Raw genomic sequence first — 14,718 nt, forward strand, 5'->3', positions numbered from 1 at the left:
TTGGCAAGTACAGGACTATGTCTACAGACTAGAGATGACTCTGACACCTTCTACAGCTGTTCCTGCCTGCAAGCTGCCAGTTAATATAGCAGAATAAGGAGGGGAGAAGGTGAATTCTTAATTTACATCGGCAGACGGAAAGAAATTAAATCAGTGAAGTAAGCTAAACTGGAAATGAAGTTGAGGAACAACTATTACAGTCCCTTGAGTAGAGCACTTAATTACTCTATAGCTCCTTTGGAAACTGCCTTATAGGGAATATAGAAGACGCTCCTGCTCATGACATTTTTCAGGATGTGAGTTTGGTAATATTATAATCCTGGCAGCTCACTAGTAGGTTTACTTGGTCCTGAAAAACTGATTTCCTGGTAAATTACTTTTTAAAATCTACCTGTAGTTCTGTCTGTTTTCTCTGATGATTTACAGGACTAGATATCCTATTTTCTTGCCATGGTGAGAACAAGTCTTAGAGAGAACAGACTAGCGTTTGTCCTTCTCTTCACCTTGATTTTAAAATCGCCCAGTTTATGTCAGTGAAACTTGTTACACATTTAATTAGCTGTTTTGGTTGATGCAGAGTTAAAGACAGTTCAGTAAACAGTCTGTCTATTATTTCTATCCTCATAAGTCAATAATGAAAATTATGTCGCTCAGCAGACAGCATATGCAAATAAATGTTTATATGATAGACTGCAGTTGAATTCACTGGCATTTAATAGGTGTTTAATTGCTTTGGAGTGCTACTAAAAAAAGCAATATTATTAGGACTTTTTTCTTGCAAATGGGTTTTGGAAGCATACGGTCAGTGCTGTAGTCTTATAATTAAAACTAAATAGGTTAGAAATTACAAGGTGGAAGGAAATAAAAGCTCAGCAGCAAGTATGTGTATGGCTAAACACAGATTAGTGTGTTGTGCAGGGTGCTTGTGGGTATGTCTAAATGTTGTGCTCAAGTACTGTGCCTGCTAGGAATTACCATTAAGACTTAGGAGGAACTGTGGTTGTCTAAGGAGGCCTCAGGGAAATGAATTCTTAGCTGGGGCTGGCACAAATATAAATTAACCAATTAAGGCACCTGTATCAATATAAGCATTCTGACTCATTGTTTAATGGGATAATTGGAATTCTGTAGAGGAAATAAAGTTGATTACAAGGATCAAACAGAGGGAAAGCTCTCTAAGCATTTGTCTCTTGCTTGTGACAAGCTGTAGCTTAGGGGCCAGTGAATCTGTTATGAGGCTGCTGACATGGAACAAATAGCAGTATGGAGGTTGAAAGATCATTGCTTTTTAATACTTACAACAAAATTGTGTACATGCTTATCTATGAAGAAATAGAGCTCTGCATGTTTAAGAAGAAACATGAAGTCTATATTACAACTTTTTGTATGTATCTGAATTCCCAGAATGTCTTGGTTTTACCTGATGAATTATTCTTGATATAATGCAATTCAGCAGATGATTTTTCCTATCATTTTACATGCATCTATAGAATAGTTTGCAATACAGCCACAATCCTAGGTGTCTACTCCTTGGCTTTGATGGGTGGATTTGCCCATCAAAGCGTATGAAGAACAGCTGGTGGAAGAGAAAAAGTCAAAGAGATGAGAGGCTAGTTGGGTTCTTCAGTCCAAGGAAATACGATGTGGCTGATTTACTCTCTATAAACATAAGACAAACTGATCTCCAGAGAGAGGGAAGAACAGAAGGGAAATTCACCATATTCTCAGGAAGCAATCTTTCACAAAAGGTCAGCAGGCCTTTCACCAGAGTATGTTTGAAGAAGAAAATGAAATGGCACCTGTGGCTTCTTGAGTCCAAATGTATGCTTTCCTTTGAAGGATTCAAAATATTTTTGGCCAACAGAAACTGAGGCCTACTTAGCTTCTCTTTCATGTTTCTGAAGAGTAAGACACTTATTTGGGAGAAAAGAAGAAAATCAAGTAAAATAAAATACCTGGCATTATCTTTTCTTTACGTGTTAGATGAAAGGTTTGGGTGCATGGGACATGCCACTGTTTATTGGGGATATCCACAGAGAAACAATAAAGAACACCTAACTCTTTCTTCATTTTTTTTTCTTTTTTTTCTTTTCCTTAAATCTGGCAGCCACCCATTGGAGATGGAGTTAAACTGAAACTATTTCCTACAAAATTGGAAGGTATAGTACCCATTCTTAAATACGGTTATATGGTATCCAGAGTCCAAATACAGTTGAACTTGATGATCTTTAAGGTTTTTTCCAACCTACATGATCCTATGAATTTTATACATGCTCTCTTGGGAACTACTGACTGAGCTCACAGAGGTGATTAGACCTAATCCTCAAAAAAGGAGAGTCCTCAAAAAAGACTCAGGCTCAAGCCTGGGCCCCTTCTTATCTCTCACTTTGCATAGGATAGATTGTACCACTGCTTGATCTAGCCTGTGGAAAACCTGGACATCTACCCTGCCTGCTTGCCTGTAAATCCAGCTCTGCACTCAACAACTTCACTGTACTTGGTCAGCATGTTTTTCTGTAGAGGGCCACTGTGATGCAGTGGGTTTCACCCTAAAATCTCTACTAAATTATTTGCTCTCTGTGCTCAGGAGGCATGTGGAACGAAAGAGTGTACACTCACTTTAACCCTCTCTAGTGTGGTGTTCTGTAAAACAAAGGGAAAAACTGTGATCCTTTGAAGTTTTTATCTATAATGGAGTAATTATTATTTATAATACAGCATTCCACATACCTGGAAATAGAGCAGAGTAGAGCACAGCAGAAACACTCCCCTGGAAAACATACTGGGAAATATACTGGATTTTCTGTGTTTTCCAGTATATTTCCCTGTATTTACATTGCATTGTTTACTTTTTAATTCCAGCCCTTACTCTTTGCAAGGCAGGGATCTCTAAAGGACTCCAGCTGTAATGAAGTGTATCTCTCAGGATGTATATCTTCCATGTGGTATAGTATGAGAATCCTATAGTTCAGTTTTGGAGCTTTAGTAGCAGCTGGGAACCATGAAATTGAATAACTCACTTTAGGCTACAGGAATTTGCAAAGCAAAACTCTTCCATTTGAGGATTGTAAAAGAATTTTCTTTCAACTAGAAATGTCCAAAATTTCTGTTGTTCCAGCTTAATGGAATGTAGCATTTCAAAATTTTGCCTAATTTTACACCAAAACCAAAGATGAAAAGGGATGAAAATTCTCAATTTCATCATGACTGACACTACCTAGAACATACAGCACACCATAGTGCTATTGAAACCAACAACAAAATAAATGAGTACTCTGTAAGCTCCAGAACACATAATGAAATGAAACATAATGAAACACAGAATACATTAAATTTACTATTATTTCCTGTAATGAGAATCTGTCCATCTTATCAAACTTCTGTGATAAACGTTGCCCCTTCTGGACCCAATGAGTTTTGCAAATTGTACAAACAAAACTAGCAATTCTTACCCAGAATTACAAACAGAGAAGTAAGGTGCATGCTGATGGAAAACAAGAACACGCAGAAATTCTTTAAATGAAACCGCATTGAATGTGCATCAGGATCCTTCCATAGAAGAAAATCAGAAGAACAATCACACTAAGAGAAAGAGATGATGAAAAAATATGCACTTTCTGTAGGCACATGATGAAGTTATTGTCTCAGTAGATATTGGATTCTGCTTTGAAATCTGTTTTATTGACCTGAAGCTTATGCAAGCAGGATGACTCCAGGGTAATTGACAAGAGAGAAAGAAGTGATATGTTGTTGTATGTGCTCTGACCTGTTTTCTCACCAAAAAACCCTCTGATACATGCATGTCTTGTAGGCCATATATATACATGTAGGCCAACTATTGTGGCCTTCAGATATGCCTGTTCTGGAACAGCTCACAAAAAAAAAAAATTACATCACAATAAAATAATGTATTCTGCTCCTGGCATTTCTTATGGTGTAAGGTAAAGTATACTCTATGTTGCCACTTGCAGCAACAAAGCCAACAACAGCAGCATGTGATTAGGACTCTGAAATCTCCTCTTTATCTGAGATTGCTTTCTGAAATCAAATTCAGGCAGAGAGAAAAGGAGGAACAAACAAGTTTGTTGCAGCTCTGCAATAGCAAATAATCAAGAGAACTACTTGAGGAACATTAAGTGAAGCACCAGATTCTTCAAATATTATGATAATTGAAACACAGGTGTTGAATATCCAATTATGTGCAAATCCCTCTCCTTAGCCTGAGATGAACTACAATGGAGGGGGGGAAAAAGAGCCAGTTTGTGAACTAGAGGACAAATCTATCTCAACCTAAAATTTGTCAACAGCTGTGTTGAACAGGCAGTGTGTTCAAAAGCATGACAAATGACACTGCTATTCATAGAGCAGATGTAACCACAGTCTAAGTTTTTACCAATATTGCCCCATGCACCAAAAGATGTTGTGCACTCAGCTGTAGAGCACCATGGTGTGCTCAAGTGGAAGTTACAGCTAATACAGTAAAAATTATCCAACAGTTATGTACAACTAACCTTTTAAAAAAAATAACATTGAGACTTTTAGCACCTCTCTTTGCACTTGGACCGCATTTTGTAAAATGAGAAACATTTAATCTCTGGCTCTAAGAAAGCAATATTTTGTTTTGACATCAGGTGTGGGAAGCAGATTCATCCAAATGCTCCACGCCAATCCTTGATTTGCATAGCTACAGAGAAAGGGTACAGCTTCAGCTCATCTATATCCTCATACTCTCTTTTTAAATATGTTTTAAGAAGGCCACAGATTCACTGGCCAATCAGTTGAATAATACTGTATGCATAAAAATATGCAGATAATTCTGTTCTGTCTTCTTCATATAGCTTCATGGAGGATCTTGGCTTCAGGCCAAACAACTGCAAAAGCAAAGCTTTTTCCCCTCAGCATTTTAGCAAAGTGCACATAATACATCTTTAAGTAAATTAGTGTTATAACAGGTTTCCACTGATCCATCTTGAGAAGTTAAATGAGAACCAAAAATAGATCCTGTTTTCAATTTCCCCTGAGCAGCAAAGTGATTTGAAATCCTCCCTTGCCATAGGAAACAAACAGATAAAAAACAAGTTTGGCAACGATTCAGTAAATATGTGTGCTTATTCAGTATTTAAATTCAGGAGCCAAGGAACTCTATTAGAGAAGAACAATCAACATATCCAATGGTAAAAAGCAAGACTGACTCTCCAAGAAAACCCTTTCCTTTGTAGGCAGATGCTCTGTGACATTTGCAAAGGAAAACTCAACTCAGAGTATGCAGTGGTTGTGAAAGATACCTCTGTGGAGAGGTGCAGAACACCTAAACAGCCATGTATCATAATTATACCTAAGTTTTAAGGGACTGGCAAAGTATAGGTGAAGATATGAACAGATACTACTTACGGGAACAAATAGTACAGTACAGGCTAAACAATACATTGTAACCTCAACCTGAATTATGAAAAAGGGGGAATCCCCCACTTGGAAAATTCCTGTGGAGTGGTATAGTCATTGAATCAGTAATAAATCACAAGCATTTCAAAGCAGAAGAGCCCTTACCTTTAGGTCTGGTAGGATCATATGCAGTTTCTCAAGTAACTACTACTGGAGTTGTCTGAGATAAGTAATGGTACTTTTCAAAAATGAAAACCTTTGAAGGTTTAGTACTTCCTTAAAACACTTATGTAATAAAGGTTGTCCCTGACAAGGAAATCTGAAGTGTTGAATGAGAAAACAAAAAGAAAAAACCAGTAACTAAGCATTTAGCTTACTTCAGAAAGAATAAAAACATACCATATGATTTCACAGAAGTAGCTGAGATCAAATCTCTGAAAGAAGATTGCACGTACTTGACTAGTACAAACCAGACCGTCTCTAATTTTGCTAATAACACATGCATATTAAATTATTTTTCTTAATGTCTGTTAGTAGGATTGGCATCAAATAACTAAAATTAATCACTTTTTGTATCATTGTTGCTAATGTGATGTTCTCCTGTTTGGTTTTCAGCAGATCACGTCTATAAAACTCATCACTAGTGACAGTGGCAGTGTAAGAAGGTAGTCTGGTTATCATGACATCAAGCTTATGAAGATTAGCTTAAAGGATCCCTTCCTCTCCAACTCTGTAGTACAAAAGGAAGGGGGAGAATAAGGTAAATATTTATAACATTTTATATAAGAACTGTTTGAGTTTGTTCTGCTTATGTGGAATCACATCTGAATAAAATGAAAGGAGAGAAAGGGAAAGTATTTCCTGGTCCTTAGAAAAATAGCAAATGAGTTGTTAATTGGCAAGTGTTTAAAGGGCTGGTTCTAATCAGGGTAAATGGGCTTGTTTTTCCAACACTGGGTCTCACATCAAAACAACAAGAAACAATTGAAAAATCTCTGCTGAAGAAAGCAAGAGGAAGTGGGTTGTCACCAGCTGTTCAAAGACAAGATCCTGCAACAAATGTGTAGCAGCAGATGCCGTGTGAAGCACGGGGAATGTAAATGCATATGAGTCATCACATAAGCTTAGGGGGGACAAGCTGCAAGCCAGAAGCCCAGGGGTAAAGATTTTAATGATTTTAACCATTACTTCACCTGCTTTGTACTTTGTTCAAGTACACAGTATATTTTTTTTGGACGAGGATGTCTTTAAGCTCTGTTAAAGAGCCTCAAGCAGAAGGGAAGTATCTTACAGAAATATTATGCTTTGGGCTTATGACGTCAAAAAATGAGCATTATTGTCTGTCCAAAAGGGACAGGAGTTTAAAACATTTCCCCCTTTTCCCTCCCCTTTAAGGTTCATGATAATAATAAAAATTGTTAAATGGATAATTTTTATAGTTTGCAGCATTTCACTGATTTGTTTTTCCATTACAGCTTCATAAGAAGCTCAACTGGCATGCTGGGAAAGAATAGAAAATTGGCATAGTGGCAAAAATGGAAGAACTACCAGCTGTATTTCACAGAGATAATCCTGAGGATCCCATCTCAGGTTGGTTGCCCCTGGGCAGTGGGATAAGCCCTTGCAACAGGAAGTATAATGAAATTTGAACTGAAGGTGACAGTAGGATACTCTCCAGGAGTTTACAGTAGAATCCTTTTTCTCTAAAAGAAATAGCAAGAAAGAGATAGAGGGAGGAGTCTCAGACTCAGCTCCTGCCTTGGCAGTCCCAGCTCTATGTCTTCAGAGACTCTCTTACTCTAATCATTATAAAAACCACAGTGATTTACACAATTCCATAATCTCATAAGAAAATAGGTCACTGGGGATTATCAAATTTTCATCCATTTAATTTCAAAATTCTCTTCTTGTTTTTCCCCAGGAACACCAAACTCTCTAGTGGAAATGAAAAAAAGGCATCAGAAAAAGACTTTGGATGGAGGTGGATCTACATTTTGAACCCATTTTTATATTTCATGCTGCCATGTTCTACTGTGATAGATCCTGAGAATTCCCTCCTGCCAGTTGCCCTCAAGGCAGCTCTCCCCACTTTCTCCACTGAATTCATACTGCTTAACACATCAGAAATAAGGAGAGGCTTTTGTGTATTAAAGGAGAACTTCAGGGCTGACCGGAACCAGTGATTTTGTTTTGTGAAAATATGATGACCTGTTGATATTACAGTCTTTCCTGGTTTAAAGAAAACAAAAAACAACATCAAAAAAGAGAAAAGGGCTCTCACTAGCCAGTGGTATAGACATTTGGAGATTCACCTATGCCAGAAGGGACACTGCATGAGTACCAATCCAATGGGAAAACAATGACACTCTGAGTTGCGCTGGGTTATGATTTTCAGGCTCTGTCGGGGTGATGCCATGAAGCTGGTGGCAGCAGGGTTCCTTTTGAACTTCTGCCACATAGATCTATCAGTGGTCAGGGGAGGCATATAAGATTATATTTTCCCTTGGGATAATTTATCTGCAAAGCTACTCTTTAAGAAAGAAAAAAATCCAAACACATTTGTACCCGATCTTAGGAAGGAGGCTTGAGGACTGGATTCTGCTGCATCTCATCGCAGAGCACAGGCAGGCACCCAGCATTAGCAAGTCCTTCTTCTGTACCTGGACAAATGAAGTAGGAAAGGAATGAAATGAGTTCCTACTGCCCTTCATCCCTTACTTGTCAGACATGTAGTTGAAAGAAACTGCTAGTGGCATTATACACAATCCGAGCCAGATTTTTCACCAGGCTCATGATGTGGTCCCTTTTCTAATTGTATTTCCCATGGTCCAACCATGGGAAGGGATGGGACAGCATGGGGGAGCCTGATAGCACCCACTCTTTTTCCTTACACCTGTAAGGTGACCAAACCTATGGTTTCAGTGATGAAAGCAGACCACAAAGCAGTTATTGTATTTCCAAGGGAGGGAAATCCAGCCTGACTTGGTTTTGTCATAAGTGATTAGATTTTATATTGTGCTTATGTACTTCTCCTAATCAAATTAGCATGTTGGCTCAAAATCAGCCTAGCAGAAAAACTCTCATTTTCTACTCATTCTGCTTCATTTATCACCTGGAATTACCAAAGTTTTGAGATTTTCTTTTCTCTCTGACTAGGCCCAGTTCTGCTTAGCTTATAAAATTTGAAACATTCATAGCCCAAGGTTGCAAGAGCAATGAATATTTATAATCCCATCTTCCCAGCACACTCAGAGGTGTCTCACAGTGTGACTTCACATTAGAAATGTCCCACCTGTGGGGATCACTCAGAAAAACACAGATTACAAGTCTGTACAACATAGAACAAGGTCAATACTCAAATTATGGGAATTATCACCTTAAAAAAGGTTGCATATCTGATGATGCACTGCACCAACACTGATTTATAGGTGCTGTACTAGTGACTCTCCCCTGTGAAGACAGAATTTCAGCTACTAAATTACAACATTATTCCCTGGTTCTTGTTCTGAGCCTTCTCATGAATCAGCTGCAAACTATGTAATATGCTCCTCTCTCCATTTACAAAGGCACACCCTATCTCCAACAGCAAGAAACATAAAAAAGGGTTTCTCACCTAGCTCCAGAGCACAGGGAAATAATATAATTTAAAGAACATAGTGACTAATGACAAAACACAGGCAGGACTCCAGTGATGAGAGCTCCTTAGAAAATACCACAAGTGAAACTGTGTGACGCTGCAGGTATCTTCTTATAATTCACTGCAAATATTTGTCTTTTTGAGGCCACATTTAAAAAAACAACCCCCATCCCATTCACCTCCAAAAATGCAATTAAAGCTTAACATTAATTCAGATTATTTTCCTATTCAAGACAGAGCTATGAGGATTACTGTCAGTTTTAACACTTGTCAGGAAAATATAGTTTCCTCCACTTTGCAGACAGGCAATTAACGTTCAGCAGCAACGAAATTAGAAACTATCTAGAGGCCATTTTAGGCCAAGAAAGTTTTGCCATTGATTTTAATGCATCAAGATATAATGTATCCTCCAGTATCCTGCCCTTTCCTATTTTCCCCAAACTTAGGGTGAACCATTAAATTGAAGCTTGCCCTGTAAATCCCATAAGCTATTAATGTAGTTCCCTTAGCTGGAAGATAGATTAATGACCTGAGACTTCTGTAGAATATTTGCTACTTCAGTGCAAATTAATATCATATTTTATTCTCATTTTATACTCACATCCAGTACTTCCTTCTGCAAAGGATACCAGAAGGAGCTGGTTATTTGAATGCCAAGATTCTAAATCTTATCTTCAAATTTTTAATCAAACTGTTTAACATGAGTCTTAAATTTCTGCATTTCCATTTTTCATACTTCTCTCACCTCATTTTTTATGTTAAGAACAAAGAAAAAATTAAAAACTCAGATATGTTTAGGAGGATTTAGTTTAAAAAACTAATAAAGTTTTTTAAATGCTTTATATTTTTCAGAACTCTGTTCTCCTCCACACTCTACAGCTTGGGCTTGGACTAAATACAAATATCTTCCACTTCACCCAGGTCTGGGTTCTCAGTTTTCAAATAGATGGTTTTAAATTTTCTAGGTATCATGTCCTATCCTGCAAATAATGTTTTTGTCCACAGTCTCCTATATTTTTTGTATTTTTAATTAAAATATCAATTCTTCTTTCACTGCATAAAAGAACATCGTTTACTAAACACTTTTCTCTGATATTGGATTCAATTTCTGGAGAAAGCAAAATCATGAAAACATGAAAATGGCTTGAGACACATGTTTAGTTCTAGAAAACTCTGGTCAGGCCTCCTTTCTGTAGGAATTAAAAGTTATGGCAAGGTCTCCGGTTCCTCAGGTAAGCACTGCAGGCTTTTAGAGGAAATAGAGAAAGGGGTAGTGGGGGAAAAGGCAAAGTTGTTTTCTCTCACTATTCTTTCTTGCCAGCACTTCAAAAAAGTTTGGTCTTTATTTGTAAAACTAGGTTGAAATTTCAAACTTGCAGCAAAATTTTTCTTTCCTTCTATGCTTCAAACCCTCAATAATAGTAATAATAATAATAATAACTGTAAAAGTGTTTTGAAGATCACAGAACACAAACAGCAGTTTGGAATGAAACTGGTCTATATTTGCTATTATTAAAATTTATGAAGAAAACACAGCCACTTCCTTATGATCTGTTTTGGCACCAGCATTAGGTATCAAATCACAGGCACATCACAAGATAAATTTAACACAGATTTGCAACCACATTCACTCACACTTGATGAAGCTACTTTGTAAGCTTCATTAGTTGTTATTTGGGATTGTTCTGGTCAAAACAATTTTGGGGAGCACATTTCAGACACCCCCCTCTCTCTTGATTAGAAATATCCTTTACATCCAGTCTGAACACATTTAGAATTTATTATTTCATTTGTAAGGAACAATGTTACAGTACAAGGAACATTTTCCTACAAGGAACATCTCATCCAACTGCCTTACCATTTCAGGGCTGACCAAATGTTAAAGCATGTTATTAAGGGCAGTGTCTAAATGCCTCCTAAACGATCACAGGCTTGGGGCATCCACCACCCCTCCAGGAAGCCTGTTCCAGTGTTTGACCACCCTCTTGGTAAAGTAATGCTTCCTAATGTCCAGTTACAGATGAAGAATGACTAAATTTCACAGATGGTTAAGAGGGAATGATGTAAGGATGGCCAAGATGGGAGATTTAGATTGGATATTAGGTAAACTTTCTTCACTGATAGGTTTGTCAAGCATTGGGACAAGCGACCCAGAGAAGGTATTACCCTGGAGGTATTTCAAATACTTAAAAGTGTAGATGTGGCACTTAGGGACATGGGTTAATGATCGACTTGGCAGTGTTAAGGTAACAGTTGGACTTGATGACCTTAAAGGTCATTTTCAACCTAAATGATTCTATGATTCTATGAAATCTCACAGATAATGGAGCAGAGAACTAAGGACATTTTGAAGAGTAAAAGTTGCTGGGTGACTGCTAAATGATTGGCTAGGTAACCCCCCCAGAAACACCAAGTTTGGATACAGAGGTAGCAAAAGCGAGACTTGTGAGGGAAAAGTAGTCAGAGTGGAAAGTTATTTGAGAGTAGACAGTGGGGGATAAAGAGAGGTCATCACGTTAAACCTGAGAATAGGCACGGGAAATTGAAGGGAGGGGAACAAAAGGGGACAGCTGAGTTGCTGGTCAGTATGCTTGAGCTCTGCACATGATCACCACAATCCAGTCTATCTTCTTATCCAATTCAACTCTTATTTTCTGTGTAAGGTGTCAGCTTTGCCTAACATGGGAATTATTGCACAGACCCTTTGTCTGAGAAATAGCTACAGTCAGGTGTCTGCTGTTGGATGATACATTGCCCACAGCTTCTGCATTCTGTCATCCTTCTTTGCTTCATTTTTTCCTTTGAAGTTAGAAAAAAAGAGATAAAAGATTACAGAAGCAAGAGAGGTAGCAATGTAGGGAATATGAAAAATTTCAGAATGACAAGCTCTCCCTGTTCTGGTTTCAGCTGGGATAATTTTATTCCTAGTAGCTGGTACAGTTCTGTGTTTTGAATTCAGTATAATAATATTGGTAGTACACTGACGTTTTGGTTGTTGCTAAGTAGTGTTTACCTTAAGTCAAGGACTTCTCATGCTCTGCCAGGGAAGAGCTTCACAAAAGCTGGAAGGGAACATAGCTGGGACATCTGATCCAAACTGGCCAAAGGGGTATTCCATACCATAGAACAACATGCCCGGTCCATGAACGGGAGGAGTTACCCAGAAAGGGACTGGTTGCAGTGCAGGGATGGGCTGGGTACCAGTCAGTGGGTGGTGAGCAATTGTGTATCACTTTTTTTCTCTAGGCTTTTCCGTCTCTCTTTCCCTCTTCTTTTTTATTCTTATTATATTTTACTTCATTTCTTATGTCAACCCATAAGTTTTACTTTCCCCCCACTAATTCTCATCCCCATCCCACTTGAGGTAGGGTGAGAAGTGAGTGAGCAGCTTCCTGGTACTTAGTTGCCAGCTGGGCTTGAACCACGACATCCCCATAAATTCCTATCCAGACACTGCTATTTATTGTTATTCATTCATTGGTGCCCAAGTTGCTAAGCCTTTTGGCAGGGAAAATCAGAGCATACTTGACTTCATTCTGTGTAGCCAGAATGCTTCATGTACCCAAAATAATTAGTTTAATGCCAGCTGAAGTATCACTGCACTGCAGCACTGCCATACTCTGTCTCAGCAAGGAAGATAGAGAGCTAAACAACTACACCTCTACTCAAAGCTTCCTCTTCTTTTGTCCTAGAGGTAACACTACAAGCATCACTGACAAAAAGAAATAAAAAGAAATAAATTGGCAGTAGTATTGCCTCTGAGATCCTAGTAACTGTAACTGTAATAATCCAAATAAATTAGATAATTTGAAGATCCAATAGAAGCTTTCAAAAAAAAACACCACTGAGACTCAAGATATCCTATCTACAATACTGACAAGGGGGAAAAACAGAAACTCACTAAACACAAATCCTGAGGAAAAAATACCATCTCTAAGTTTCAACCTTGATTTACTAATTGAAACATCATGTTCCCTAACATTACATGTGGCATGCTGTGGCATGACTTCTCTGATGTGCCAAACTCACAGACAACTCCCTGGTTTAGATGCTATTAGCGTGCTGACACCCTGTCTGTCTTAATTCTGCCATTTCCAAGTAGAAATAAAGGCACAGCTATAAAACACAGTGTAGATACCCACGCATTGCACTTGTCTTTCCAATGGAGCCTTCCCAAATGATCAGTTTACAAAGGCCAACAGCATTTGGCTGGTATCCTTCTCTTGAAATCCAAACTGTTTGAGAAGATAAATTATTGTTACTACATGCATAACACCTGTCATATTTTACCCACTGAAATGTGATATAAAATATATTTGCAGTTACTGCCAGGAAGGAAGAATTGGTGTTGGCTTCCACTAGTGACAAGTCCCCTCCCCCAGCCTTTTGCTTGAGTTGTGCAAAGCCCTCATGAAGATTTATCCACACCTTTGAAGCCAGACTTGAGGAAAACCTCGACCTGGGCTCTCGCGTACTTCTACAAATTCTTTCAACTTTAACCTGTGAAGTAGATGCTCTCTTTAGACTGTTAGCAATTAGCTCAGTGTGAGAGGATGACAAGGAGGAGACTCTGGGCTCTTGTTCAGTAATGATACTGCTGCTCTCAGTCTGTCAACCAGCCAGGGACAAACAGTTTGTTGTGCAAATGTTATCATTTTACTGAGCAGATCCCCAGTGTCACACTACAGCTGGCAAACAGCAGAAACAGAAGTAGCTCCATTAAAAGCATGTGCTGCACACCAGCCTTCGATGGGACACACTTCCCGTGTTCGTCGTCTTCACTTTGGCTTCCCCACATTCCCCTTGACGGCACAACTTTAAGAATATCAAGTTCAAAGGTTTTCGTTTAGCATTCACACAGTGAGAAATCTGTCTTTTCCAAAATGTTACAATTAAGATTGATTCAGAGACATAATGGAAGGGGACCACAGCTGAGAAAAGGTAGAAAATGAAGTTAATTAAAGTGCTGTCCAGCTGGAACTTGAAAATTCTTCAATCAAGGAAATATATCATACCCTATCTCTTCTTATGTACATTGAAAAATAGTAACTGCTGCAGATTTAATTAAAACTTACTTTTAGTTAACACTCTTTCCTTGATTCAATATTATTCAGTCAAGATACAAAGTTATGACCCTCATCATGAAAGAGAATGTATTCCTACATTGTGATAACCTATGTGACTTTTTGCTGGTTTTGATTTTAGGCAGTTTCTTATAATACCTGGGGAAAGCAGGAGAACATAAATGTTACTAGCTCAGCTGGTTTAACTTGGCCTTTTCATTTGATTCAAAGGTGTAGATTTTTGGTTGCTATATTTTGCTCAAGAGATTTTAGTGGTTTCTTGACTACAGATTTCAAGTTAAAATGCCATATTTAGAGACAGATACTCAGAGATTGCACAAAACTCTTTCTCCATCAAAGCCCATAATCCAGGGTCCTTCAGTAGTGAGGAACTATGCTGCAGCTAAAGGAGCCCACATAGAAGCACCAGTGTACTTCATCATAACCTCTGTGTGGTTTTCTCATCACCTAAGAATCCAAATCCCAGTTCACCAAATACACCTGAATAGAATTTTTAAAAAATTCAAACACAGTTCTTTTCCCAGCTACAAGCACAACAACTCAGAGGACTTTTGGCATCAAGAGCACTAACATTTATACCAGCATCCTTCAGGTGTTATGCCACGTTACGAATAA

The 14,718-nt window shown here is 38.3% G+C and overlaps 1 protein-coding gene across 13 annotated transcripts in view; it reads right to left on the reverse strand.

Annotated features, from left to right (window-relative positions):
* The window catches only part of LOC135410240 (uncharacterized), a 370,146-nt gene that overhangs the window by 177,896 nt on the left and 177,532 nt on the right, over positions 1–14,718 (reverse strand). For 12 of the 13 annotated variants that reach the window (XR_010428577.1, XR_010428574.1, XR_010428573.1 and 9 more), the window contains one exon: positions 7,948–8,042. The gene's annotated coding sequence lies outside the window, so the exon portion shown is untranslated. Of the gene's footprint in view, positions 1–7,947; positions 8,043–13,161; positions 13,270–14,718 lie in introns of those variants that run through there. The other variant, XR_010428582.1, reaches the window with a different exon arrangement.

Source organism: Pseudopipra pipra, chromosome 2 (genome assembly GCF_036250125.1).
Source record: "Pseudopipra pipra isolate bDixPip1 chromosome 2, bDixPip1.hap1, whole genome shotgun sequence".
NCBI lineage: Eukaryota > Metazoa > Chordata > Aves > Passeriformes > Pipridae > Pseudopipra > Pseudopipra pipra.